This window comes from Lygodium microphyllum, chromosome 22 (assembly GCF_053477565.2).
Source record: "Lygodium microphyllum isolate KBCC chromosome 22, Lygodium_microphyllum_v1.1.10, whole genome shotgun sequence".
Lineage (NCBI taxonomy): Eukaryota > Viridiplantae > Streptophyta > Polypodiopsida > Schizaeales > Lygodiaceae > Lygodium > Lygodium microphyllum.
The window spans coordinates 21761568-21788007 of record NC_141156.1 but is presented as its reverse complement, the minus strand read 5'-3'; positions in this window follow the sequence as shown (position 1 = coordinate 21788007).

The window sequence follows — 26440 nt, the reverse complement described above, 5'->3', positions numbered from 1 at the left end:
TTCCATTTGAATGTGACTCCGCGTGGACCATTTTCAGCTCATACCAGCTTGCGGCATTCATACATATTGGAGGTCGTCCAAGAAAACCTTCCCTAAGTTCATAATCCTTTGGCAAGAAATCGATGTGTCCTTGATATACCATCTTCTTCATGGTTCGTGACCTTTGGGAGTCTAACTGTGGCCCCCACAATGGACATGCATGATAATCTGAGGTAATGAGACCTGTTCCAACACCTCTATTCAGTGAATATAAGCTTGAATGAGATAAAATATAGATATTACCAACGAGAATGAAAGCCTATTTACCTAAGCACTCTCTAAATCTCGGAAAGTCATGCATCGTCCACATGAGAATGGCTCGAATATTGGTGGACCGTCGACCACCAACTTTACCTATTGTTCTTGATAGCCCTTTTGTTGATCCTAATGAGATGGCATCATTCTCCTAACCCCTCACAACCACCTTCCACCCAAATGTGGCTTCCTTTTCATCTGATCTAGTAGAGTGGTGAGGATGGTTCCGATATATGGTGCTCCTGCCATCCTCCTCTTTCAAAAGAAGAAAAATAATGAATAAAAAATCAATATATATCGGTTATGGGAGAAAAGAACTTCGGTCCCTGTCATGCTAACCTAATCTTTGAGAAAAAGATGGAAAAACCCTCAAGAGTAGGGCAAAAGAAAAGAAAAATTAAAATTAAAATTGTTATGGGAGAAAAGGAAGAGATTCCCTATCATAATAGGCCTCATGGCAAAAAACCTTGGATGGGAAGCTAGCTGTGGAAAAGGTGGTAATATCTCATAGTTTAGGACAATTGAATTACTAGCAAAACTCTTGTAGCAAAAGTTTGAAAGCTACCTCCCTTGGTGTACTAAATCCTGTAAACCCATCATTGCTTCTTCTTCCTACAACATATGATATTTCCACTATGCACTACAACTATCGTATGTGTTGGCTACCTCCCTAGGTACGCCTCTTTATCAATTGATACAAGTTGACATCATCAACCAAACAGAGCCAATCTTCATTGACAAACCTTGAATGATGAGAGCTATCATCCTAACCAGATGGGGATGTGAGTATGGGTTTCCCTGTGTAATCATCAAACAGAGCGTGAGATAGAGAGTGGGATGAGGAGGGGATGAGTGATGAGTCCTTACCCTTTCTATCCAATAGAGTGTTGAAATGCGTAGATCTAGAGCATGGCTACGGTAGATGGAACACAAAGACAATGTTCATGATGATGTAGAGTAAAGACACCAATTGTTTCTCAAGTGAATTAGGTTCCAAGATGGAAGATTGGACTCATAAGCACAATCTTGAGTATGACAGTGACTATGACTGAAAGGACAAAGTACAATTGTATTCCATCATTGAATGATATGAAGGTACATCACTTTATAGGCTCATGATGGTTCCCTTTTTCTCCATTGTGCATATGGGATTCAAGAAATATTTTACTAGAGAATACATCATTTTTCATATCTTTCAATACCCCCCTCAAATGATAAGTTCCTACACTTGCTTTCTTTTGCCCCCCCTACATGATGACATGGCCTAGGAGAATAGCACATAGGTAGCCTAGTTAAGTTAAAACATAGAACTTTACATTTTTGGCAAGGGTTTTGTTTTACAAAGCAAACCCACTAAGGGAAAAAAAATCCAGTAAGGAAAATATAATTTCTTCAAAACAAATTTTCAGAGTTGTTGTTGATAGCAGAAGCATCTTCTTAATTCATGAACTAATTTTGATGATGGTTACAATTTTGCACCTCTTTTGCTCTTTTACGGTGAAAACTTTCATTAGCTATATGGCCAGTCTTACCACAATAATGACATGTTATTCGATCTTTGTTGTCGAAGTTGAATCCTCAGCCTCGGCCGTTTGCTCCTTAATTTCCTTTGGTGTATAACAGACTGTCTTTTTGTGTTGGATAGCTCCCTTTGCATCTTTGTTTTTATGTTTAGTTTCTTCATCAAATAGAGAGTGCTCAATGTCCTTAAGTGAGAGATTTGGAATATTACTTAAGGTAGATACAAGGTTCTCATACAGCTCTTGATTTACACTTGCTAGTAATATTGATATGGCTTCATCTTCATCAATGTTCTTCTTTAGAGTAGCAAGTTGAGTTTTGAGACTTGTAAAACTATTAATGTGCATGGTCATAGATGAACTATCTTTTACATCTAGTTTGTAGAATTGCATGAGTAGTTTTACCTTGGAGTTTTTAGCTTGAGTTCCAAAGATCCTGTAAGCTCATCCCATGCCCTTTTTGCATATTTCATGCCAGAGATATGGTGCAATACGTCATCAGATAGTCCACATGCAATGATACCTAGAGCCTTGTTGTTCATCTTTTTCCACTGCTTTGGACTTCTTCAATTAACTCATCTTCATCATCTTCCTTCTCGTTATATGCATCTCCTGTATCATCCTCAAATAGATCTCAAATATCCTTCCTCATGAGATGATACATTGTCTTTTCTTTAGTAGCATGAAAGCCTTCACCATTGAATTTGGCTATTTGCTCAAGTTCAAACATTTTGAAGGTCGTCTTATATGAGTATACTCGAGCAGTGTTTATCCTTTTACAATGAGATTGTGGCTTACAAGGGATTTAATCAATCGGGCATTCCACCTTAAAAATCTTCATGTTTGAAATCAACATTAGCCTTAAATGAGTGAGATTAGACTAGTAATGAGTTAATTTTTGAATGTGTTTAAAAACACAAATGATGGAATTGTCAAATCCCACTATGTAGTATCAAACGTTACTAGCTTGATTCTTGATGTTTGGTTCCTGTTGCTAATTTTAAGTGATGTTTTGCTAGGAATTAGGTAAAAACTCAAATCAAAGTGACATAGACTTCGGTGACTTGGAATGAAGTGAAAGACTAAAGTGGGAGAAGGACTTGAGCTTGGTGTTGGATGCTTGGACTTGAGGTCTTTAAATCTTCTAATAACACTTTTCCTCCTTGATGATTTGAGTGGTGAATCTTGCTGGGTCTTTAATGTGATAGTAGATCACAGTGACAGTTAGTTTCTTGAACTGAGAGGAAGAAAGATATAATAATAAATATGCACCTTGGTGCTTGTGGCTATGGCTACCACAGTAGGGTTTCTTGGAGGAAAATATTTTTTTTGTTTAGTAGAGCAAGGCATGTACCATTCAATTGGATATTTCATGGGAAGATAGGCTAGACTAAGGGCTTTGAATGCCTTATATAGGCAAGAAGAATCACAATGAGTAGAGGCATCACGAGTTGTACAATCAATGACACAAGCACATTTCAAGAAGCCATGGCAAACTTTTTCAATCCTATACTATAGCCAAGGAAATGTCAGTGTTTGAAGTGCCATAGAGAAGCTCCAGTAGTAGAGGAACACTTTTCTAGAAGGAAGCTTCAAGAGATTTGGCATGTATAAGGAGATCCAAGAGCTCAAAGGAGGCAAAATGCAGATTGGATATGGTAGACCTAAAGATAAAGTGAAGATAGAAGTGGGAGATAAGATCTTGAGCAAGTGCTGATATGACACCAAAGATGGAAAGGGACCAAAGGAGTGGAGAGAAGAGCTAAGTTGAGCTTAGCCATGCTCGACTAAGCTCTTATACCATGTTGAAATGCATGGATCTAGAGCATGGCTATGGTGGATGGAGCACATGGACAATATTCATGATGACATAGATTAGAGATACCAATTGTTACTCAAGTGAATTAGGTTCTAAGATGGAAGCTTGGACTCATAAACACAATCTTGAGTTTGATAGTGACTATGACTGAAATGAAAAAGTACAATTGTATTCCATCATTGAATGATAAGAAGGTACATCACTTTATAGGCTCAAGATGGTTCCCTTTTTCTCCACTATGCATATGGGATTCAAGACATCTCTTCCTAGAATTGACAAAACTACGAAAAGCTAGCCCGATATTTCTGATTCAACACAATGGATGGTGTTCACCAATTGTTATCAAGAAGAAAAAGAACAATCAGATTTGGATTTGCATATATTTCAGAGAGCTCAATAAGGAGACGATTAAGGACTACTAGCCATCGCCTTTCATTGACCAAATTTTTGATCAGTTAGCGGGTAGGAAAATCTATTGGTTTATGGATGTCTTTGATGGAGATAACCAGATGGCTATTACTAAGGAGGACAAATTGAAAACGACATTCATTAATGTGTTTGGTACCTTTGGGTATCATGTGATGGCCTTTGCTCTATGCAATGCGCCGTCTGGATCTTGGCAACAAACATTCAATAAGACCTTTGGTGATATTTCCCTAGAGGAGTTAAAAGTATTCATTGATGATCTAGGGGCAGCCACCACAAGGGAGTGACAATTGATTATATCTAAGGAAATGTTTTGATCCTTATAGATAGTTTTACAATGCTCTTAACCCTAGAAAGTGTGTATTTGGAGTGCCCTATGGGTTGTTACTCAACCATGTGGTTATTTTAGCTAATATTGCAACTCACTCTAAAAAGATAAAGGTCATAGTATCTATGAGCCCGTCACGTACTCCAAAAGAGGTGCACAACTTTCTGTCATTAGTGGGATATTATCAAAGATTCATCAATGCACTTTCAAAAAGAGCATTGCCATCGACGAATCTTCTCTTTTAACTATCTGTTTGAGTGGAATGAGGCTTCTCAAGTATCTTTGAGGATGTGAGGTAGGAATTAGCAAAAGCGCTAATCCTAAAAGCACCTAGAAGAGGTGAAGTTTTCTACGTTTTTTCAGTACCCACCATAATGCATAGTATTAGCCGTTGTTTAGCTCAAATCTGGGAGGAGAAATGGTATCATCCAATTGCATAAACTAGTATAAAATCGGGGATATCGGAAGCTAATTATACCTACATGGAGAAATTATGCCTTGGAATGGTCTTTGTAATAAAGAAATTCATGCATTATATTTTCTATGAGAAAGTAGTATTCTTTAAAAAGGCGAAAGGACTCATATTGTTACTAAATAAGTTGTAGTCGCCTGATCATTTAACAATGTTGTTAATCACTTTGCAAGAGTTGGATTATGAGATTAGGAGCAAGCCACCAAAGTTGTAGGGTATTGTAGAATGTCTTGTGGATTTTGGGAAGAAAAAGGAAATTCTTACTGAGGGAAGTGATATTGAAGGTCTATTTAAAATCAATACAACTTCCATCCCTTCCGATATGCAGCAATAACACATTATTTATCTATATGAGGATTTGGGGCTACGTTATTGAAGTCTGAAAATAGAAAAATCAAGCAATAATCATTACACTTTTCGAGTATAGCAGGTATTTTGTATCAAAGAGGAGTAATATTTATCTATATGAGGATTTGGGGCTACGTTATTGAAGTCTGAAAATAGAAAAATCAAGAAATAATCATTACACTTTTCGAGTATAGCAGGTGTTTTCTATCAAAGAGGAGTAGATAATATCTATTATTGTTGTGTAGTGCCCGATGAGATACTATTTATTCTTGAGGAGTGCCATGATTCAATATGTGGGGGACATTTTTTTGGCTAGCTTACCACCCAAAAAGCTCTTTGTGTTGGATATTGGTGGCCATTTCTTTTTCAAGATGCTTTTAGTTATGTTAAGCGTTGTGATGTCTGTCAAAGATATGATGGGAGGGAAATTTGTAGGCAACCTCTAGATCCCGTTTTGGTTATGTTACCTTTTGAAAAATGGGGTATTGATTTTGTGGGACTAATATATCCTTCATCAACTACACAAAAGTGGTATATCATTATAGCAATGGACTACTTTACAAAGTGATCTTAAGCTTGAGAAATGGTGAAGAACAATGCTAAGGAGATAGCCAGTTTCATTATGGAGCAATTTATTTGCCATTTTGGTCCACCAAAGGAGATTGTGTCTCATCGAGGGACACACTTCTTGAACAAGGTTATAGTGGCCCTAACTAAAGATTTCAAGATTAAGCATAACAGGACTACCCCGTATAATCCTCAGTGAACGGTCAGTTTGAGAGTACGAATAAACACTACAAGGATTTGAGCTAGTAGCGACGGCGATTAGCGACGGCGGATAGCGGCGTCGCTATTTGAAAAAGTGGGCTGAAACCGAGCGCGGCTTTATTTCACATTTGCATGTTTTGTATTTTGAGAGCGAGAGCGAGGGAGAGAGCGACCATCGTGAGAGGAGAGGAAGAAGATTTGCTGCCGCCGCCGCCGTTGTACGCGAAGGAGAGGAGGAGCCTTCATCACAAAGAGGAGCCACCCCACACTCGCCATATCTCATCAGTGAGTCTCCCTCTCTCTTTCTTTTGCTTGTTTAAGGTTTAAATCACTTTCTCTTTTGCTTGTTTAGGAGATGAAATGAGAGAGAAAGAGAGGGAGAGGGAGAGGGAGAGGGAGAGGGAGAGGGAGAGGGAGAGAGAGTGCATTCTCTCTCTCCCTCTCCCTTTTGCTTGTTTAAGGTGTAAATCACTTTCTTTTTTGCTTGTTTAGAAGACGAAATGAGAGAGAAAGAGAGGGAGAGGGAGATAAAGAGAAAGAGAAAGAGAGGGAGAGGGAGAGGGAGAGGGAGAGGGAGAGGGAGAGGGAGAGGGAGGAAATGAGAGAGGGAGAGAAAGAGAAAGAGAGGGAGAGGGAGAGGGAGGGGGAGTGCATTCTCTCTCTCCCTCTCCCTTTTGCTTGTTTAATGTTTAAATCACTTTCTTTTTTGCTTGTTTAGGAGAGGAAATGAGAGAGAAAGAGAGAAAGAGAGGGAGAGGGAGAGAGAGGGAGATAAAGAGAAAGAGAGGGAGAGGGAGAGGGAGTGGGAGGAAATGAGAGAGGGAGAGAAAGAGAAAGAGAAAGAGAGAGAGAGGGAGAGGGAGGGAGAGTGCATTCTCTCTCTCCCTCTCCCTTTTGCTTATTACAGGTTTAAATCACTTTCTTTTTTGCTTGTTTAGGAGAGGAAATGAGAGAGAAAGAGAGAAAGAGAGGGAGAGGGAGAGGGAGAGGGAGAGAGAGAAAGAGAGGGAGAGGGAGAGGGAGAGGGAGAGGGAGAGGGAGAGGGAGGGGGAGGAAATGAGAGAGGGAGAGAAAGAGAAAGAGAGGGAGAGGGAGAGGGAGGGAGAGTGCATTCTCTCTCTCCCTCTCCCTTTTGGTTTTGGAGAGTGTTAAGATATATTGTGAGAGGGAGAGGAAATGTGAGAGAAAGAGAGGGAGAGGGAGAGAGAGGGAGAGAAAGAGAAAGATAACATATATTGGAACGATAGCATATCCATGATTATGGTAATGGTATCCACTTTGCTTTTTTTTATGGGTACCATTACATCGACTCCTTAAGAGGGCTAAAAATTAGTCATACACTTTATAAAGTCTAATTAGGAGATTTAAGATGCACGATAATAGACTTATCGATAATGGTATGCAATGTGCTTTGCCATGGGCCACGTACATTGGTGACTCTTTAATATGGCTTAAAATTGGTCATATCCTTCATAATGTCCAAGTAGGGGATCTAATTGTGATATGCATAATTCATTGTTTTTGTATTAACTTTATAGGCCTAACAAATTAGAAATCATGCCAACTAGTCAATGGAAGGACTAAAAGAAAATGATGCCCTAGCTAATGGTCATTACGGTACTTCATCAAAATGAACCCAAAAGTATTGTTATAGAAGAAGAATCCCTTAAATTGAGCATAGGATATTTTCTTCAAATGTTATGACTATGAGTAGAATTGATTGAAACAAATTTTATTACTATAGTTGATCAATTTCATAGATAGCATTAATTTTAATACGCGATCCTAAGACAAAAAAACCACATTTTTAAGATGCTTTTTGTTGAGTAATCCTAGTAGAGCCCCTCTAAGATACTCAAAGTACATAACCTAGAGACCGTAGCTAGGTATATAAGATATAATGGTTGTACAAGAAGACACCTCAATAATTGACTTATCACCATTAAATCCCAAAGAAGGATCGTGTTCCATCCCCTTCAACTCTATATTCACCTTGTGAAGAACTTCATTAATCATAGCATCCTTGTCACCAATCTTTTTGTTGCAATGATGAAGTAACATATTCATCACTTTTCCTTTTAGCATCTAAGCCATTATCCAATCTTTTAGTCAAGTCCAAACATTTAGTTTTCGACTCATGAACCTTATGAACCAATGCTTTTTTTTTTTACAATAACAAATAATTATCTACCGGGACAAACAAATCCTTGAGCATGGTATATGGCTGAGATATAACATCAATAAATCTCTCAACTACTATTTACAATGCATTCTTTACATTAATCAGTAAAGCATTTCTTATATCTTGAAGTTTAGATTTCAACACCATGAATGCATCAATATCAACCTCAATGTTTTACAAAATTTGCTTCTCAAGCTCTTGCAAAGGCTAAAACCTCTCAAGCAAGAGCTTATGGTCAACTTGCAACTTGACATACATCTCCATAAAGCTATCCATTTGAGCCTCGTTTGCTGTAATGTAGATAAGATGGAAAACAAAGAAGGTCTTATTGTTTAAGATTGCGAGGCGTATCTTAATCAGCGTGTCCCATGTCCTTGCTCTCAATGCAAGTTGGCAATTAGACGAAAACGGCGATTGTCTATAGATCACGTACGACATTTTGGTGAGTTTCAATCTGAGATCATTGATCAGGCGATTGCGGATTTTCAGCAAACAGTAATTTGAAGTTAATATTAATCATGCATTGTACTCGCAAGCTAATTGAAAACCATACACTATAAGATTGGGTCTTGTTGGCAAATTTTCTATCCAGGGGTGTGATGTCTCGTCCCAAGGGGGAGTGCACCCTTTGCGGCCAATTAGAAGAGTTTGTGGGTGTGCGATGGATGGAGTGCAGGAGCCAATCCACCACTCGCAAGGCCAATCTATACCGTCAATGCCAGAGGAGACAGACAACCTTCGAGACCTACCTATAATCTTGGAGCCTGAGATGGAGGCAATGATCGATGCATTGATTCCCATGGATGTCAAGACATCTGATCCACTTAGAGAGGAAGTATCCATACCATTATATGATGGGTGCCGAGTATCTGGGTTGAAGACATTGCTTGCACTCTTAAGTGTGCAAGCAAAATATGAGTGGAGCGATACGAGTGTGACCAAGTTATTCAGGTACCTTGCACATAGGCTTCATTGATTTTTTTTTTCTGACACTATTATTACAAACATTTATGCTTTTTCAAGGTGTTTTATGATTTTTTTCAGATTATTGAAATATCATATATTACCACCTGCAAATACCATGCCTGAGTCTCGTGATGATGCACGACATGTTTTACGGAAGCTTGGCATGGACTACAATAACATCCATGCATGTATCAACGATTGCATACTGTTTCGAGATGAATACGAGACTATGGAGACATGTCCAAAGTGTGGTGCTCACAGGTATCGACAGGACTTGCAAGGGAAAATCATCCCTCAAAAAGTTCTCAGACACTTTCCGCTCATCCCTCGCATAAACCACATGTTTCGTACGTCTAGCATGGCAAGCTTGACAACATGGCATGTGTAAAATAGGTCCACGGATGGAGTTCAACAAATATCAGCGGATTCGGGATCATGGAGCCACATTGACTCTACCTTCCCAGGCTTTGCGCGAGAGCCAAGGAATCTTTGGCTCGGTCTCGCAATGGATGGTGTGAACCCATTCGGTCTACGCTCAACTTCTTACAGTGTGTGGCCTATAGTCCTTGTCAACTACAACATTCCTCCATGGATTTCTACGAAGAAAGGACATCTCATCCTTAGCTTGCTCGTCCCAGGCCGCTACAAAGTAAAAAATATGGACGTGTATCTTCGTCCATTAGTCAATGAGCTTAAGATTTTGTGGGAGGAGGGGGTCACTGTGCAAGATATGAGTAGGCGCGATGGTCGGCAGTCAGCCAACATTCGAGCCATTCTCATGTGGACGATGCATGAATTTCCATGATTGGGAGAGTGTTCAGGTGATCAGGCCTCCGTTCTCACTGGTAATATTTATATTTTATCTCATTCAATCAAGTATTCACTAGGTCGTGGCTCGCCTTACAGGTATGGTTACCTCAGGGTATCATGCATGTCCATTGTGTGGGCCAGAGTTAGACTCCCGAAGGTCACGAACCATGAAGAAGATGGTATATCAAGACACGCCGCTTTCTTGCCGGAGAATCATGAAATTAAGGAAGGTTTCCTTGGATGACCTCCAACACGTATGAAAGCCGTAAGCTGGTACAAGCTGAAAATGGTAAACCCGGAATCACATCCAAATGGAATGCGACGGTTCTCAGTTTTCTATGAGTTGCCATATTGGACCCACTTATAGGTCAACCACTTGTTGGATCCCATGCATATTTTCAAGAATGTGGACAGCTTGCTATGGGACCACATCACAGAAAAGAGAGACACTATAGGGGCACGAATGGATTTAAAGGAGGTAGGTAAGATGGAGGCGCTTTGGCCACAGTCGAGTGCTAATGGTCACGTGCAGCTTCCTCACGCTCCTTGGGTTTTTTCCACTAAAGAAGACCGCATTGTGAAGCAAGTAATCAAGTCTATCCGCACTTCGACGGGTATGATGCATTCTCTCAGGTCCGCATTTTCTAAAGATGACCAATTGTCGGGGCTAAAATCCCATGATTGGCATAAGATATGTCAGGTTTGTGCTACGAATGGATTGTAATTAGCATGGGCATTTTGCAATTTGAAAAGTGGCCATTATTCATAATGCTTTCTCATTTGTGGCAGTTTGTCCTACCAATCGCGAGCGCAGGATGCCTTACTCCAGAAATTCGCGGGGCCATTTACAAGTTGTCGACTTTGGTGCAATGGATCTCACAAAAAGAGATTAAGACGTCCTCTATTGAATCCGCGAGGTGGGGAGTAGTGGAGACGGTCTGTCTCTTTGAGAAATACCTGCCCATTAGCATGCTCACGATACAAGTCCACCTTCTTATGCATCTTGTGGATGAAGTGGAGATTGCTGGACCTGTCCATACGCGATGGATGTTCTTCTTGGAGCGCTTCATGAAAACCCTGAAAGGCTTTGTGTGACAACGAGCTCGGCCAGAAGGTAGCATGGCAGAAGGTTGGTTGGTGTCAGAGGCATTAGTGCATATCTCACAATGGCTACCAATGGTGGAACCAAACAATGAAATGCTATGGACGCTGAAGGACGATGATAGACTGACTGGAGATGTGGTGGTTGGAAATGGGGTAGAAAAAAGAATGGATGCCTCAATGGAAGAGAAGGTGAATCGCTTTTGTATGTTGCACCATGCCTCCATGGAGACATGGCTCGCGAAGTACCAGATTGCAAGGCAAGATCGAGAGGAAGCGCGAGTTGAATTCCAACGTAGTACGCATCATCAACCGATTCGATATCCCGAAGGCATGGAGGAGATACCACAGTTTATGTCAACACGATGGTTGCATGGAGCCTTGACCGTAGCATCCAGCGAAGGGACAGAGGTCTCAATGGAGGAGTGGGAGTTCTCGAGGGGATGTAGTCCAAAGGTGATGAGGGGTTTAGAATCTATCGTATCTAAATTTTATATGCGACATCTAATTTGAGTGTTTCAATGTACAGTACAAAATATATAGTGCAGCGTGGTCGCGTAGACGACATTTTTGCGTGGAGCGTATTGAAAAAACGCGCTCCACAATGGACTTTGGTGTCATGGCAAGGTTCGAGCAAGAGAGCCGATGACGAGCAACGGATCCGAACACGGTTGTGGATGAGATGGAGTATTTTGGAAACTTGCAAAGTATTATTTCGGTGGATTACTATAGCTTCTCCATGATACTATTCGATGTGCAGTGGTTCAAAGTGGTACTTCGAGGAGCTAGAGCAACAGTTCGACGGGGTCTATCGGAATTTCTCGAAATAGATTCCGAAAAAAATGGACAGATTTGTGCGACACCTTTGTGTTGTCGGCCCTTTTTGAACAGGTGCATGGAGTCATTTGCTTGCTAATTATAATGTGACATGGTTTATGTCACAATGGTTTGAACTCGCTTTGTACGTGTTTGTGAACAGGTAATCTTCTATCCAAACCCCCGACAACCTCGATGGTGGTATATTATACCTTCAACTCCCCGAAGTGCGAGAGTATATGATCAAAGCAATGTTCCGAGCATAGATGAAGATAATATGTAAATAGAGGGGTCAATATTACAAGGGGTGGAGGCTGTCGAAAGCTTGGAGCTCGCATCGGCTAACAATGATGGAAATACAAGAGTCCAAGAATTTTTTGAGAACGAGGCGGACTCATTCTTTTGTGGTGACATGTCTATCGACCTTCCAGTGTATGCGGAGTTGTGTCAGGAGATTCTCTAGGACACGACGCGAGGCCGGAGTGGTCCATCATCTTGGGAGTGGCAGCCATAGGACATATTTGGAGGACTTTGTAAGTTTCTCTTTTGTTTTGCGTGTTTGTTTTTTTGAAATATTCTTTGTACTGACAATCATGTTTCTAACAGTTAGCATTTTGTTTTCTTTGCAGCACTCCATTACAAATCGCGATCCGCAAGGCCTTGAGACTTGATATGCAGAGAGGCACAGTCTCAATGCATTGATCAACCGATTGTATAGACGCGGCGGCCCTGTAAGTCACTCATCTTTCTTGTCCGTAGTTACCATGAGATATTTGAATGCATTATTGTATGGTGGATTGATGTGTTGTTTCTTTTTCTGCAGAATCCGTTTGATGCTCCTTTGCGGCGGGACGAGCTTTCGGGGGAGGAGGATTTGTAGCTCGCCCTTGGATCCTTGGAGCTCACACACCTTTATTTTTTAGTCGCCTGATCTATGTAGACATTTTCTATGTGTTAGTGATATCCTGTCATGATTGTACCAATCACTTTTTATGCAATCATGTATTTATTTCATGTATCAGTTTTATGATTTCAGTATACATTCTATTTGTTTGCAAGCGCTTTGTATACAGTAGTGCAGAAACTATTTTGTATGGCTCTCATACAGCACACAGTGCTATATGTGGCAGGGTAGCTTGCTGCCTTGCCACAAATTTTTTTTTATCCCTGTTACCGTCGCTATTGGCGTCGCAAATTTACTACTCGCGTCGCTATTATCGTTTCTATGCGCGTCGCAAATTTACTGGTTGCATTGCTATTGGTGTCGCTATATGCGTCGCTATTTGCATCGCATTTGCGACGCTAATAGCAACGCCAATAGCAACACCAATAGTGATATTTCTATGGCGTCGTCAATAACGACGCTTTTTGCGACGACGGGGGTAAATTTTGTTGTTTGTATTTTCGCCGCATTAAACGTTGGTACAAGGTCTATATCTTGTAGTGAAACAACTAGTGGGAATCTTATCTAAGATAGTATCAAAAAGCAAGCGTGATTGGGATAAGAAATTATATGTGGTAGTGTGGGCTTACAAGACAACATTCAAGAGGGCCGAGGCCAAGAAAACCCCGTCGAACCGAGCGGAAGGGGGACAAATCGGTGCGGCGGCGGGCTGAATCTCAGTGGATCGTAGCTGCAAGGCTACTCTGCCACTTACAATACCCGGCTACATATTTAAGTCGTCTGCAAAGGATTCATCTCCCCGATCGTTCGGAATTTCCATTCAGAGTCCTCGAGGCAACCACTTCCGGCACCTTGAGGGAGACTCTCGACACATGCTCTCGGGGACGCACGAGTGCCCCTACTATCAGTCGGGTAACAATCGGGGAGGTAGAGAGCGCCGCGTCTAGCATGGATTCTGACTTAGAGGCGTTCAGTCATAATCCTACACATGGTAGCTTCGCGCCACTGGCTTTTCAACCAAGTGCAATGACCAATTATGTGAATCAACGGTTCCTCTCGTACTAAGTTGAATTACTATTGCGGAACCGCTCATCAGTAGGGTAAAACTAACCACGACGGTCTAAACCCAGCTCACGTTCCCTATTGGTGGGTGAACAATCCAACACTTGGCGAATTCTGCTTCGCAATGATAGGAAGAGCCGACATCGAAGGATCAAAAAGAAACGTCGCTATGAACGCTTGGCTGCCACAAGCCAGTTATCCCTGTGGTAACTTTTCTGACACCTCTAGCTTCAAATTCCGAAACACTAAAGGATCGATAGGCCATGCTTTCACAGTTTGTATTCATTTGCAACGCTAATAGCAACGCCAATAGCGATACCAATAGTGACATTTCTATGGCGTCGTCAATAACGACGCTTTTTGCGACGACGGGGGTAAATTTTGTTGTTTGTATTTTCGTCGCTTTAAACGTTGGTACAAGGTCTATATCTTGTAGTGAAACAACTAGTGGGAATCTTATCTAAGATAGTATAAAAAAGCAAGCATGATTGGGATAAGAAATTATATGTGGTAGTGTGGGCTTACAACACAACATTCAAGAGAGCCGCAGGCCACACCCTGTTCAAGCTAGTGTATGGGGAGGAGTATGTTTTGCCATTAGAAATAGAGCTCATCATTGTGTGTTTTGCCCTCGATCATTCATTGGGAGAGGAAGAAGCGTTAAAGGAATGGTATACTTCCTTGGCACATCTTGATGAGATTCAATTGCAGACTTTGCTACATCAAGAACTAGGAAAGAGGAGAATAAAATCCTTTCTTGATCTTCAAGCTAAGAAGTAGAAATTTGCAAAAGTCCAGTTTGTGATGTATTATGATGCTCAAAAGGAGCTCTTTCCAAGAATATTAGAACCCAAATGGGATGGACCATACAAGATTGTATGTTTAGGAAAGAATGGCTCTACGGCCCTTCTAGAAAATTTGCAAGGGGTAGAGTTTAAGACTAAATTTAACTTTAATAAGCTGAAGTCTTACTATGTGTAATGTGAAAAGATGCAGGATCTAGAGCATGACAGATGCTATGGTGGATGAAAGATGAAGATTAAGATCATGATGACATGGACAAAGACAAGGACTTGACTTGTAAAACAAGTGAATTAGGTTCCAAGATTGAGACTTGGTCTCATCAACACTTTCTTGTGTATAAGACTGACAATGAAATTGTATTCATCTCATACGAAAATGACAAGAAAGTACAATTCTTTATAGGAAAATCTAGGTAGCACATCCTCCTTCTATGCTTATGGGATTCTTATCATGAGCCCTCATTGCTCCTTCCAAAGAGACTGAAGTAGGTGTGATTACAAATATCTCAACATCCCTCCTCAATCAAAACCAGAAGTACAAAGTGTATAGAGGCTTTAGTGAAAGCAACACCTACAAAGTCTAGGCACATCATAGACATGAAAAAACACCAGAGGTTGTCGCACAAAAGGCTAAGTGTGGGTACCACAAACATGGTGGACATGGAGACGCTAATAGAGGGGCCTCACAAAGTGTACAGAGGTTGTAGTACAAGGCTACATGAGGAGTTTACAAGTTTATGTCCGAAGTATTAGGGCTAGGCAATACAAGGCTAAAAAAGTCTATCCGAATAGAAGGATTGATGAGGTTTGTCCTTCTCCTAGTGGTCTTCTTATTCTTATTCTTCTTCTTTTTCTCCATGTTTTTCTTATTCTTTAATAGCAACTAGATAGGCCTTTTGGGACCTCTTTATGGTGTGGCAAAACTTCTCGGTGTGTCTGGTACTTTTGCAAAAGTCACAGAAAAGCTAGTCCTTCTGCCTTTGTACATGTTGCCAACATATAGTGCTTGTTCATCTCTAGAGGTGCTTCATTATTCCTTAGTTTTTAGCTTCTTTTTCTCCTCTAAGAGTGATGCTTGGATATCAACAAGCTCAGGGTTTGGCATATTGATTAGAGTTGTTGAAACATTATTATATTTAGGAGGAGAACTTTTAAGCAGAACACCAATGCAAACATCTTCTTCCATTTTAATGTTTATTCCTGCAAGCTAGGTTAGAAGTCCTTCCATGTAATTTGGATTGTGGAAAGTGATGTGCTAGACTTCATTTCAAGCTTGAAAAATTCAATCAAGAGACCATACTTTGATGACTTAGATTGTGCACCAAACAAAGTATCAAGTCTCTTCCATGTATCATGTGAAGTATCACGGTTATCTTCATGGTGGATATAGCTTTCTTCGAGCTCCAATTTGATAATGGCCTGAGCCTTATCATCATTATTTTTCCAAGTGATTGCAAGGTCCACATCACAAGGCTTCTTATCTTTGCCATTGGTGATGACCCAAAGACCCTTCTTCATTAGGATGAGCTTGATGTGGGTCTGCCAGGTGTGAAACCTGACCACTTTGAAGCTAACTGTTTGAGAGTCCTTGCCCATGCTGGAGTTGGAGGATCCATAGCAAATCAGTTTCAAAATTCTCATATTTTAGTCGCAGAAGACTTGATCTTTAGTGTACTTGATAAGCACAAGTACCAAAAGACACTAGATGAATAGTATCTAGAGATATTGATGCTTGTGGTTCGAAGTTTGAGACCTTTTCAAAACTTTTTTTGTAGAAATGAAGCTTACTTCATGGACTATCTATGCGACACATTATTCGTCTAGCGAAGGAAGACCTTATGATGATGGATGGAATCACGCCTTGTGGGAGACGCAGCATCAGCACGAATAAACCAGACACAATTTGGAATAGAGATCTACAAAATCGATAATGCTAGGCCTATGGAGCAGTAATGTCATGGTTTATTCTACTGGCAAGGGGTGCCTTGAGCTGGAAAGTAAGTTAACAAAAGAAATCTCAGAGAGATTTGACTTGTGGAGAGAGATATGAAGGCTTCAAGCTGACAGGGTGCTACTAGCTATGGCTGCCATGGAAGCTTCATTGAAGGTAGGAATGCAAATGAAGTTGGAGATGGGGTTTAGCACATAAAAAAAGCTTAGAAGAGAGTGAAATGGAGCTAACACATACTAAACCATGTTGATATGTGCTCTAATACCATGTGAAAAGATGTGGGATCTAGAGCATGACATATGCTATGGTGGATGAAAGATGAAGATTAAGATCATGATGACATGGACAAAGACAAGGATTTGACTTGTTACACAAGTGAATTAGGTTCAAGATTGAGACTTGGACTCATAATCACTTTCTTGTGTATAAGATTGACAATGACATTGTATTGATCTCATATGAAAATGACAAGAAAGTACAATTCTTTATAGGAAATTCTAGTTAGCACATCCTCCTTTTGTGCTTATGGGATTCTTGTCCTGAGCCCTCACTGCTCCTTTTAAGGAGACTAAATTAGGTGTCATTGCAAACATCTCAACATGTAAGGGCTGACATTGGGCTTGGTGCTTGTGCAGGTCCTTCAAGATTCAATCTTAACATGTAGTAGGTACTAAGAGAAGCGGAGGGAATGCATCATTCCCTATCTGGAGCATCCGTAACTTGAGCAATGTTACCACCAAGGTCAAGTGATTTGGTGAAGCAAAAAGTATCAGGTTAATGACTTGCAAGATTGATCATTTATGTGGGAAATTAAGGTCTACTGTTACCATTGTCAACGAATTCAGACTAGCATTCCTATCGAGTTCAAGGAGGAAGGATGGATTGTGCTTGTTATACATCCTCTCTCTTAGCTTGATTTTGATTATCATAAGTTCAAGAAAGCTAATTATTCTGGAGTGGCCTATCGATGAAGCCTGAGTCTATATTATGTATTTTGATGGAGCTTGCAGAGGCCTCGCTAAGTGCGCAAGCATTGTTGTGGTCATTAAAGATCCCCAACATCGGGATGTTATGAAGATGGGAGTCTATTTAGGCCCCTCCTTTACTAATAATATGGAAAAATACAAGGCCTTGATCATGGGACTGAATGTAGCCCAATGTGGTGATATCCACCAATTATTGGTTAAAGGTGACTTGTAGTTAGTAATCAATCAGCTAAATGGGACCTATAGTGTGCAAGATCCCATCTTATAGATGTACCATAGTGGAGCCTTGGATATATTACATATTTTTGAGATGGTGACTTGTCAGTTTGTTCCTTGACAATGGAATGGCTTTGCAGATTCCTTGGCTAGCTGTGCTTTCGTGGAAGATGTCTTTTTCAATTGTGATCCAAGGGAGCCCTTACAATTACCTTCTAATATTAGCCTTGGACTACATTGGGGTCTTCTTGCTGACACAGCATATTTCAGACGCCCTTGGTTAGTTTGGATTATGAGTTAGGTAGCAAGTAAGTACCTTCCTACTCTGTCATGGATGCATAAGATTATGTATCGTCATATTCGTCGGACACCCCTTGCTATTTATATAGGGGGGTTAGCTAATAATCAGATGCACTAGTGTAGGGACTAACAAGCCTTTTCCTCGGTCAGTGTTGTGCTTTGGTAATGTTAGGACCAAGGCATTGTTTCAACAGTACACTATGTTCAATTATATTAGAATGTCTTTTTTAATAAGACCAAGAGGGTCATCTCTGACAAGTTCTAATGGTTTACTTCATAAGGCCAAGAGGGGCAATTCTGCTGGTTGTAAAATGCTATATTTATTTAGGCTAAGAGGGCCATATGTTTGTTTGGTGTAGGTATGTTTAATGGCTTTTTGTTTTAGTGATTGCATCACATAGGATTGATGAAGTGCCTAGAGGGAGCCTTTGCTCTGAAGGATCTTCTTCTGGTCATTCCAGGTTGTATCGTGCCCTTTCCAAGTTTTCCCCTTTGGCTAATAGTGTTATATGTGTATGTGGGGATTATTTTCTTTTCGCTTGTGGGGACCGACAATCAAGGCATGAAGTCTTAGGGTTTGGTTAGGTATATCTAGGAAAGATTTGAGTAGTTGTCTACCTCCTATTAGGACATTTTCAGGCATTAAAGACTTTTGATAGAGAGTAGTCCGTGTAACCCTATCCTTCCTACTTGCTAGGCAAATGTCCTAAGAGTCCATGCTAGTGTGAGGCAGTTAGAGAAGCCTATCAAAATATTAATGAAAAGAGGTAGTTTTGAATATATATAAATATAAAAATTATAGAGATGTGTAAAAAGGGGTTCTAATCCCTCAATACAAAAAGGAAAAAAAAAGAAAAATGAAGAAATTTTCCACAAGCAGGTGATTATCGCCTTGCAGAGTCTTGGTAGGTTCCTAGGAACAAGTCAGCCGATGCATTGTCTTCCTAGAGGTAGCAGGTAGCTGAAAAGAAAAAAAAGGAGTGAAAACAAAAGTGAGTGAAAGAAAAGGATTAAGTGTCGCCTCACAAGAGCTTGGTAGGTTCTTGGGTATGGAGTCAGGACATGAGGCAGATGCCCTATTCTCCTTGGGTCACTCTACCCTTAGCTCTGTCCTTTTTGCATGCCCGAGTATGGAAACCTTGGAAGGACATGTGCTAAAAGGAAAATACGATGACTAGGCTATAGGGGTCCTCACCTAGTAGGAGGCCCTCCTGCAGTTGTCCTAAGTTAGGTAGGAAGTTCAAACCACCACTACGATGACCTCTTTGATAAGCTTTTTAGCCAGATCATGTTAGAGCAATTAGTTAGTGACTCGCTCTTGATTTTTGTCAAATTATGCTGGGCCTATCCCTTCCGGATTTTCAGGCCTTGATTATATCAAGGGGTAGGGTGAGAGTTTTTTTTATGCTTGGTTGAGTATATTTTTTGTGGAACCTTGATGCTTTTTTCGGTTGTTGTTTGTGTAGATCAATTTGTGGGATTCGACGGAAATTTCAAGATCCGACAATTTTAAAAACCAAGAAAGATGGAAATACAAAATTTTGACCATTGCAGTGGTTGTGGATTTTTGATAAATTTTTTTACTATTTGATGGAGACGAGAAAGCTTCTTTTCTGTTCGGGAATTTGAGCTGGTCAGGTAGAAATTTTCTGAGATCGAAACAGAGGTCAGACGGGAGAAATACGGGAGGGAGGCCAAAATGGCCAAGACTTTCAAAAGATTGGGCATGGGCCCTTTGGAGGCAGCCATTGGCCCCTAATAAAAATAAAAAAACATGATTTAGGAGGGGAAAGGGGGGTGCCATTTGAAACGGCACCGTTCAGGACATGTCGTCTCCCCTCCGCAAAGGCAACAATTTGGAGATGCCATGGCAAGGAAAAAAGCAACCCCCCTTCTAGATCTTGGTAATGGAGTCCACCAATTTTTCACCTCTATTTGCTGGCCTCTACTTGTGAAATGGTTACTTGATGGGAGAGTTCAAAACAAAGTCTTTATCTCTCCTCCATCTCTCTCCTCTAAGAGGCTGATCACATGTAGAGAATCAATAAGAAAAGGGGATAAAGAATGCTTGTCTTGCATGGATTAGATTGCTTTAAGGACAAGATGATCCTGAGAGGCAATTCTTAACACTGTTGGGGAGAATTGATGGGCTGCCCCGAAGCTATTTATAATAGCATGCAATATGCAAATAAGTGGTATGCTCATTTTTACAAAGAAATTTTTATTGTTTTAATGTTTGATGACTTAAATGATGTGCACATGGAAAGAAATTTTATATGAATCATGTTTGACATATATTTGAGGGTGCACATGATAAAATGCACAACCTGTAGTCATACATGGTCATAATAAATAATCTAAAACTCGAAATGCATCTTTTCAGAGGAAAAATGAGAGTTTCTTCTGCTTTGGGTTTGAGAATGAGGTTCATATGGAATAAAAGACTGATAAAAACCATTTTTTAGTTTATATCAATAGTTAAGAAACATAAATAAGAAAATACTACATTTTAATGTATAAATAAATGAGAAAAATTTAGGAAAAAAATAGGTTTTCGCATCTCAAAATTTAAGAAAATATATACTTTATATTCGTGAGCATATAACAAGGTTAGAGCACGAGGAACAAGCCTCAGTTCAGGCTTGTTTCTATGTTAGAGTATGGTCTTTTATCAGTTTTTTACATGAAAAACTACACAATTATATGAAAAACATGTTTGTTGATGACACAATATAGATTTTCTTGCATTAGATTCCTCAATTTCTTGGTATTCCTCTTCGGGCTCCATGTTTTTAATGCGCAGCCAGGGAAAATTGCCATTAACACACATTAGAAGAAGGGGATGAAAATGAAGGAAATGGTAATGTTGAGATGAGAAGAATTCAATGGATGCTTGCAAAGTTCCTTCAACCACTGAATAATTGGAGATTCTCATTGCCAAAGCCACTTTCTACAAGAAATTCATCCCACAATGGTGGAAACATATTATCATCTTGATGTAGGCTCTATGTGGTGGACTATTTTCTCTCCTTGTTGAAGCAACAAAGACGTGCATCTTGGTTGAAAATTGTTGGGAAGCAAATGAAGAGTAAAAATAGAGAGAATGACTATCCATGGGAGATTTAGCCTTCATTGAAGAGTTTCGAGATATCATTAAGTAGGAGATGATGAAGAAGCTTCAGGAGTCGTGGTCAATTGAAGGTCATAAGAACAAAAGGAAAAGAGTTGGAATCTATTTGTGGATGCTCAACAACAAGATATGTGGGATGCTTGGTGCACTAAGTTCAACCTTCTATTTGTCCAATTAGCAACCCATTGAAAGCTAGTAGATAGAGTATTCTTCAGAACAGATACTATTGAAACCCTCAGAAGTTGGTATTACTATGATGATGGCACCACAACAATGGTTAGAAGAATAAATTTTTGATACATTTAAAATTGAATAGCTGCCCCTTTGTAATGCAATGAAATTTGAATTCAAAGATGTTCAAAAGAAGGAAGTAGAGAAAATATTGATAAGAGAGTCTTCTAGAGAGTGAAGCCCTCTTATTCTATTTTGTTGAGTACAGACAAATCGGGTGGAGCTAACTCCCTGATGAATGATGTGATCAAGCAGCAAGCATTAGAATGAGTCCAAAGGTATGTGAGAAGAGAGAAGGAAAAAATTAAAGCTAAGAAAAAGCTAGCAGCAGGCAGAAGCCTCCTTTGATACCCTAGCAACACTCTTTATAGAGGTCCCCATGGTGACTCAAGGATGGAAATATTGATGACACGTCAACGAATGTAGTCCCTTTGCCCATCTATAAGGGAGAATATAATGAAGACCCTAATTTTCATATAGTAGAGTTCATGGTAGCATGTGTAGCTAACAATGCGAGAACCCCTCTGCATTGGTTGGCGATATTCCCCACCACTTTCAAAGGCACGAGGTTTCAGTGGTATGAGAGACAAGCAATAGGAAGCTTTGGGACATGCAATGACTTGAACTTGGCCTTGCTTACTAAAATCAAGTGTGAAGGTTTTAAAGAGCGAATGCGAGAGGAGTTCATGAACTTAAGTTAGTTCTTTGGTGAACAAGTGGAAGCATATGTCTCCAGAATGGAGTCCATACCAAAGAGACAGACTAACCATCACTTGGATGAAGGCATCTACAAGAGAGTTTTTCTTAGAGGCCTACAACGAGAAGTTCATAAGTTTGTGGAATTAAGAAGAACAATCAATCTACAAGCTGCAATAGTGGAAGGTGCAAGAGTGTATGATGAAGTTGAAGCAAGGCTATTGAGTCGAAAAGTGTCACTATTTGTGTTGCAAAAGTGACAAAAGTGATGCAAATAGTGACACAAATAGTGATGAAAATAGTGATGCTAATTATAATGGATTTGTAGAGACATCTATATCAATGCTTTTAGCGAAGATAAGGAAAAAAAGTTTAATAAATATTTGCATCGCTTTAAACATGGGTATGTGGACTATATCTTATAGTGGAATAGTCAACAAGGAAGCTAGTTGTTGTATAAATAGGGTCTAGATAGCAGTTTGTTTTAGAATAGTTTTTATTTTACTTCTATTAGAAGATATGATAATTTTTGTTCAATAGGTCTATTCTTACAACAAACTATATATTCATTATAGAGTTTTTTTCTTGAGAATCTAAAGGCTCAATTTTCTTTTGGAAGACATCTGGATTATGTATATGGGAGTGGCTTTCCTTTATGTCTTCCTTTCAGTCAATAAATGTCAATCTTTTCATCCATTTTCCATATTTTGTATAGTTGAAATCAGAATAGTACTTTCGTCTATGCTTCTTCGCCATTGTAAATTTGTTTTTGTGGAAAAAAACCTTTGGGAAGGGATGTAATGTAAGAATCTATGAAGACATATGTTTTAGTGAGGTATCATTAATAATACCTTGTTATATTGGCATAGTTATAAAATGTGTGACACATGTAAATTTTGATATCTTTTTGCAATAATACAATTACTATCTCTCATCTCAAGTTCTGCTTTACAAATTTTATGGCTCCTCTCTTCTTTTCTATCTTTCTAGTCTTTCTCTCTCCTTGTCATTCATTCTCTCTCCTCTTTTCTCTCTCTTTTGTTGTCCTTTCTCTCACCTCTCAACCTTGTCCTTAACAACTAAAGAACATGGTAAAAGCTTAGTTTTGTTGTTTCTTCCTCATGTGGAATCAACATTCAAAGCTTTTAAAGTTTTCAAAGAGATTTTGTCATGTTTTGAATATGATGGTGATGTCAAAACATCATGATTTGGCATGTAGAAATTTTTATATCAACTATAGCAAGCTATAAGATGTCTCTTAATATACAAAAATCTATAGTTTGATTGATATTTGAATTTTCTTTATAACTAGATAAGTGACATGAATGTCTCATAATAGAGGATAGCAAACTATATATTTTTTCATGGGGGAGATTGGTTCCTATCATGTGTTTTTTTTTTCTTTGTCAAACTCTTATCTTATACACTTATTTTATATTTTATTACTTTGTTGATATTTAATATTTAGTATGTAGATTCACCATGTTGTCCATCTCATAATAGATCTTATATATCAATTATTCAGCTAAAGTATCACAAGAAAATTAAACTTATCATTTAAAAATGAATTAATAATATAAATACATATTATTATATATAATTCTTAGTATTGATATTCATGTAAAAATGATTTATACTTAATCATTCTTCAAAAATATTAATTTACCTTAATTTGCACACTAATCTACTTACCATAATACAAAACATATTGATTCCCATCCATCTACTAAGAAAATGTAATTACTATCACACGTTGTCGCATGGAATTCGTGTGCGGAGGGTTCATGAAAATCGCTAGCTGCATGGACACTTTGAGATGGAAGCATGATGAAGAAGAGTGCTCAACTCAAAATAAACACATAGAATCCGAAAGACATCAAATTCTTTTCACAAGAGGAATCGATAAATTCAATGGTTTTTAAATTAGAACTGACATATATGACAAATGGGTAGTTCAAGAGAGGCACTTGGATTGTTGCAACCTTGAAGACAAAATTACATTGCATAAGCACAAACACCTTCTAGTTGTTGTATCACTTCTATTACCATTTTAGTTAAAGAAATTTGTTTATCTCCATTGCTAGTTCTAACCTCTAATATGCCATTATGAACAATCTTTTTAAGCTGTTTTGGTTTTTGATTGGAATCTAAATCCATGAACTGATTGTGAATGACAAGAAACTCAATCACCTTTCCTACTGATTGAAGTTAGTTCTATGTGAGAGACGACGGTCCAACAACCTATCACCCTCACATGAATTGACTGGCCAAGCAACTGAGGAAATAGGACTGATTGAAACGAGAACATCAATACTGGTAATGCTTCACCATCCTTAGAATTTAGAACGTTGGCAAGCTGTAGTCACTTTAAAGCTTAGGTAACGATGCCCCTCTTGGTGAGTTTTCTCCAGCTCGCATCCAATCCTCCGCTAGCAATGATATTTGCTACAACAGTGGCACACAAGTAGTACCCAGCAACATACATCAAAATAGAGTAGCTCCCCGACTTCAGTTCCGGCCACCTCCTCATGCCATTGCACCACCTTGTCGACTTCAGGTTCTTCTGCTCGTCGTTCTCTCATTCCATTACTGTAGCCTCCTCTTTATCTTCTATTCTATTTAGTCATGTTTACTTTGTTCGTTTCTTCAAGTGTATCATGGCCTTATCCTCCTCATCTACTTATCCACTACAAGAAAAAGGCTCCATAGACGCGCTTGTAGACGCAATATTTGAATTTTGTTTAAAAATGACGGGCGCATTTATTACCACGTCTACTAGCGCATCTAAAATTTCGTGTCTACAAGCGTGCTTATAGTGAAAACTACACGCGCATATAGATGCGAAAAGAGACACAAATATAGATGCACCTATTGACACACTCCATAAATATATAATCATATTTATAAAAAAGTAGATATATTTAAATTCTGCATCTATAGAGGCATGTAACTACGCGTCTAAAAAGGCGTGTACTCTGCAATTTTTTGACAATTATAGACATGCATTTTCCTGCAATTTAGACACGCGGATAGACACGCAAAACAAAGTATGAAAAAAAACCCAGAGAGCATGTGGCTTCGGATAGACGTGCAAAACAGAGCTCTCTGGTTTTTTTTTCCTCATCAAATTGTATGCTTAGGGAAAACAGAGAAAGATTATTATACTGAAAGAAAAATAATGTGGAGAGCCAAAGTCCATATATTGATAATAACACATGATGAGCGTACTGTGCTGAAATATTTGTACATATTTCGAAGATTTTTGTATTGAAAACAAAACAATGTAGAACACGAAATTTCATATATAAAGATGAAATGTTTTTACATGACGAGTTCTGGTGCTTGTGACCTCAAGCATGGTCATGGTCGCAAGCACTAGCTGAAAGAAATACATATCAAAAATGAAATCTACAAGGCCAAGGGGAGGCATGCATGCATGGGGCTCCTCTACATCTCCTTAGAAGAGGCATCATCGTTGCTACCACCACCACTGTCGGTGCCGGTGCCGGTGCCGCCACCGCTACTGCTAGTCTCCCCTTCGCTATCCTGGATTGCATCAGGGATCGGGGAGGGGGGTCACTCATGAATATATGTATATATAACATGAGTTCAAAATAAGGGGTTTTTAAAACACCAATTTTATACATTTTTTTACATACAGAAGGATGTCATATAAATGGGTTACTTACAGATTGAATAGAAAAGGGTTGTGTTTTATTCAAGAAAAACTCATAGATTAGGATATTTATAAATAGGCCATGAAGGCACGTTATATAGAGAATATATATATAGTGAACCCCCCGAGCATCAAGGTTTGCCTACACAAAGGATTAAGGTATCTAAATATCATTATAAATAATAAATTAGAGTTACCTATACTTTTCATGTAAAAAATAAAACATATCTCTTCTGGCTCTAGAATCCTCATGGCATGATTGTATTGCTCCTCCATGATCAGTCCCTCCTTGTAGAAATGCTGCCAAGTGGATGCCCGGTTATGACCTCGATGGTAGCCTACCTCTCTAGGAGTAGGCATCCTACCAACAATATGATACTACAAAAAATTTTTAACATACAACGTATTAGAAAACAGTACATAATGAATTGAAACAAATTACAAATTTTAATTTAAAATAAGAAATCAAATAATACTTACAAACTTAGCCTCCCATGACTCCCTACCACTCAATCCATAATGTGTCGATCCCATGGTTGTCATCTGGATATGTCGCGCCTCTACATGCTCGCGACTTATCCTTTTCTTTGCTACTCTCTCCTTGGCCTCTTTCCACTCCCTGCGGTGGCAATTGG